Below are 4,949 nucleotides of genomic sequence, written 5' to 3'. Positions count from 1 at the left end.
TGCTCAGACTTTGGACTTGTTGATTCTTGATTCTGTTCTTCCTTCTACTGCTCGTTGATCCTCTTAAATACTCCTCTACTAGCCGTTGGACAGCTTTCAGAGGATCATCTTCCAATTTTCACCTTGGACAGATTTGTATAATAGGGATTGAGTAGCCGTTGGATGATAGATTCTGAATCCCGCTGATTCTGGTCGAACATACAATCAGAATCTTGGTTTCCATAAGTAGAACTTTGTCCGTTGTAATGCATTCTTGTCGTGATGTTTGATTGTCAATCAATTTGATTTAGATTGAGACAATCGAACATTCCTTCCGTGAAATCCATGTCGATCACTAGTCGTTGTGTTTCGTTCGAATTTCGGCTCAAGAAATTCTAAGTCCGCATCTCAAGAACTTCGTCGCATCTCGAATAATTTTCTTCGTTTGCATCTGCATCTGAATAACTTCTGCGTCTGAATCTCAGAACCTAGATTATGTGGGTCTTCAAAAACATACTTGACAGTTTTTAAAGTCTGAATAACTTTCTTCCGAGCTTCCAGAATATACAGACCTGGAATAAATTTGTGCAGAATAAGTATCAGATTTACAATAACATAGAAGGTTTTGTCAACTTCAAAATCAATAGGAGTTTTCCTCAACAATCTCCCCCTTTTGATGGTGACAAAACTTTCTTGCATATTGAATTATTTTGAAAATAGATAAACATATTAAGCTCATGAAACACAGATTGAAAGAGCAAACTCTCTTGATATCTGTGTCTTTCTTCCTTTGAATATAACCTGTAAATCTGCAATATAATTCCTCCCCCTTTTTATCATCAGCAAAAATAATAATAGAGAGAATAAAGCACTGAGATTAACTAATCAACCATCTAACAATAAGTATGAGATATATTACGACCAATTGAAAAAAATGTGGAGAGAAATGTTGAAAACAGGCTATTTTTAGGAGTACGAATCGCTTGAAAATTTTCCAATATTGAGACAAATTCCTCAATCTTCGAACCGCATTGACCTATGGCCTTATCCATGTTGGATGAGCACATAGTAATGGCTTCCTCTAATGCTGCTTTATCTGCTGCTGCCTGAAGTTGTTGAGCCTTGTTGTTTTCCTCAACAATTCTCTGTAGATTCTGCATATGTTGTTCTAGAGGAGCTTGCTTGTCTTTAATCTCAAGCAGAATAGAAAGGATGTTATGATTTTTGGATGGCTGACCTTGGACATTAGCTTACGCAGACTGATTGTACCCTGTGGCTGATTCTGGTGGAATCTCTCCCTGAACAGGTGCGTGATCTTCAGAGACATGTTCTTCATGAATTTGTTCTGAAACTTTGGGAACTGGTTCAGGAACATGTTCTGGTTCTGCAGTGTGACCTGATTCAAAGTGTTTTGCTTATGCTTCATCATTTTCATCATGCAGAAGAGTTTTTCTTTTCTTTCTGTACACTTTGATTGGGGTAGGAGAATCAGTTTGATTGCTGGCTGAACTGGTTCTTTTCCTTTGCTCCTTTTCTTTCTCAACTTTCTTGCCAACAGATTTTGCCTCTGACTTTTGAGCCTCTTTTCCTTTTACTCTGTCCCTTACATCTTCAAATTTCTTCATTTTGGAGAGCATTCTTTCTCCAACAAACATAAGAGGTAGCATGGTTTCACGCAACTCACCAGGAATAGATATATTGAGAAACATGAAGATACGAGTGATTAAAGCTCCATATGGCAGATGACCCTTATCCTTCTGTAATGCTCTGTACATATGGAATATGATGAGGTGAGGGAGAGAGAAGGATTGACCTTTCAAGATAGCCCAAATGAGCTTTATCTCCGATTTTGATAGGTCGGTTTTGAGGCATCTTTTGGCTTCAAACAGGTTTATTATGATCTTATGCAAGATCACGATCGTCCGGACAAGTCGGAATAGGAGAGATGACGCTTGGATCCTTGAGCAAAGTTTGGATTTTCAGAAGCCACCTGTGAAGCTTCTTCAAGATTCACTGCCAACGGAGTAAAAGTGGAGTGTGTGGCTCCAATTATCCTTGCCAACTCATGCGCCTTTAAGTCAACCTTCTTGTCACCAACAAGAACCGAATCCAATTTGGTGACAGAATTGAAAGATTGGAATAGAAGTAGGCAAATTCAAGATAAGTATTGATGATTGAAGGCAAAATTCATAAATTCCTAATTTCTCAAATGAGATCTGTCATGAAATGCCACCTTCTCCGTATTCGAAATCACAGCCCCATTGTTCATTGCCCTCTAGCAAGTAACAACTTGTAGCACATATGATGTGCAAGGTTTCAACAAGCCTCCCGTTCCGGGCAAACCAGATGCTATTCCCACCTTTATCTCAAAAGTCTCAAAAATTGTGCATCATCATCAGAACAACAAATTTCGAGGCACTTGTGGACTTAGGGCTTATATGAACAGATTTCTTTTCGTAAGGAGTGGAAGTTTCTCCAACCTTTTCTTTGCCCTTTTGGAAGACGGTTCGTTGGGATAGAGTGGCTTTGGAACTTTGTCGCTTTACAACAAAACTCGAGTAGGATTCAAAGATGTTCTTCGAGTAAATTATTGTCTTTAAGACAAATCACGCAAAACCGATTCGAGGCATTGCTTCTCTTTAACCGCCGATAAGCATTCCATACAAGCTTGATACTTCGAAAACGAAAATTTGTTTTACCGGATGATTTTGGTGGCGACGATCGCTGAGGAGGTGTTGCTTCAGAACGGTCTTCATGATGGTCGGATTTTGAGTCTGAAACTTCCAAATATTCCGCCGATGCGGTAGACTTTGAGTCTTGATTGAGAATACGGGAAGATCTTCTACTGGCCACCATCTTGATCGGCATTATGATCACTTTTGGAGACGAAAGTTTCGATCTTTGGAAGAAGAAGAGGAGAGTCTCTGAAAATCGGAAGGGTTTTGAGAGTAAAAGATCGTACTGATAGGGTTTTGAAGAGAAGGACGGGTTTAAAAAAGGAGGTGGATAAGTTTTGGAAGGAAAAGTTATTTTTAGAAACTAAAAAGATATCCCAAGCAAGTAGGAAGAAAATATACTCTTTGAAGCTTAACCAAACATGATGATATCATAACAATATATTAAGCATATTTTATTAGATAAATTAGAATACATACCTGATTTGCTTCCAAAAGTAACGATTATAAAAATATCCTGCCAAAAATGTCAAAAATATACCCGCCAAAATTTGAATAAGGAACGTACCTTTCTTTGTGAGTCTGAAAAATGTTCAGACTGAGAGTACTTGAGTCCAAAAATTCCCTGTCTATCAAACACTTCAAGAAAATAGATAAGTGATGCACAGTTTGTCTCTTATGAATTCCAATGAAGATTTATCAAGAGGTTTTGTAAATATATCAGCTAATTGATTCTTAGAATCAATGAATTGAATATTCACATCACCATTTTGAACATGATCTCGAATAAAGTGATGCTTGATTTCAATATGCTTAGCTCGAGAATGAAGAATTTGGTTCTTTGTCAAATTGATTGCACTTGTGTTGTCACATTTGATTGCAACACTTGATTCTTCAATATCAAAGTCTTGTAATTGCTGCTTCATCCACGTAATGCAGCATGCAAACTTCCCAATGCTACATATTCTCGTTGTCAGAGAAAGTGCAACCGTATTTTGCTTCTTTGAGTACCAAAGATACCAACATATTTCCAAGAAGTTGACATGTACCAAGTACTTTTCTGTCCACTTTACATCCAAACTAAATCAAGCATCGAATATCCAAGAAGAGTAAAATCAATCTTTGGAATACCAAAGACCTAACATTGGAACATATCCAATGTATTTGATTATTCTCTTTACTGCAGAAAAATGAGATTCCCTTGGGTCTGATTGAAATCTCGCACACATACAGACACTAAAAAGAATGTCAGGTCTAGATGCAGTTAGATACAATAATGAACCTATCATGCTTCTATATACCTTCCGATCAACCTTTTACCATTTTCATCTTTGTCCAGCTTTGGATGAATGAGACATGGGAATGTCTCGTTTTCTTGCAATTCGTAATCCAAACTTCTTGATAATCTCCTTTGCATTCTTCTCTTGGCAAATGAATGTACCATCTTTGGTTTGTTTCACTTGAAGGCCAAGAAAGAATGATAATGCTCCCATCATACTCATCTCGAACTCGTTCTGCATATTCTTTGAGAATTCCTTGCAAAGCAATTCGTTAGAGGATCCAAAGATTATATCATCAACATAAATTTGAACAAGTAGGAAATCCTTACCCTTTCTCTTAACAAATAAAGTTGTATCAACCTTACCTTTGGTGAAGCCATTTTGCAGAAGGAAGTTACTTAACCTTTCGTACCAAGCTCCGGTGCTTGTTTCGAATCGTAAAGAGCCTTCTTGAGTCTCAGACATAATCAGCCTTTCTAGGTTCTTCAAACCATGTGGTTGTTCCACATATACTTCTTCTTTGATATATCCATTCAGAAAGGCACTTTTCACGTCCTTCTGAAACAATTTAAAGTTATGGAAACAAGCATAAGCTAATAGTAGCCGAATGGCTTCTAACCTTGCAACCGGTGCATATGTTTCATCATAATCTATGCCTTATTCTTGAGAATAGCCTTTTGCAACCAGCCTTGCTTTGTTTCTTGTAACTTTCCCTTTGTCATCCAGCTTGTTTCGAATACCCATTTTGTTCCAATGACTGGATGATTTTTGGGTCTTGGCACAAGCTCCCAAACTTTATTGATTCCGAATCGCGAAGTTCCTCCCGCGTAGCTTCGATCCACTTTCATCCGATAATGCTTCACCAACTTCTTTTGGTTCTATTTCTGATATCAAGGCCAAGTTGATGATGTTCTTCTTGTGTTTGGATCTAGTCTTGATACCATCTTCTATTTCTCCAATGATAAGGTTCTTCGGATGACTGGATTTATGTTTCCAGTTTTTGTCAAATCTTTCT

Source organism: Syzygium oleosum, unplaced genomic scaffold (genome assembly GCF_021117445.2).
Source record: "Syzygium oleosum isolate NSW1041296 unplaced genomic scaffold, Sole_v2.1 Sole_v2.10, whole genome shotgun sequence".
Classification (NCBI taxonomy): Eukaryota; Viridiplantae; Streptophyta; class Magnoliopsida; order Myrtales; family Myrtaceae; genus Syzygium; species Syzygium oleosum.
This window is presented reverse-complemented; position numbering follows the sequence as displayed.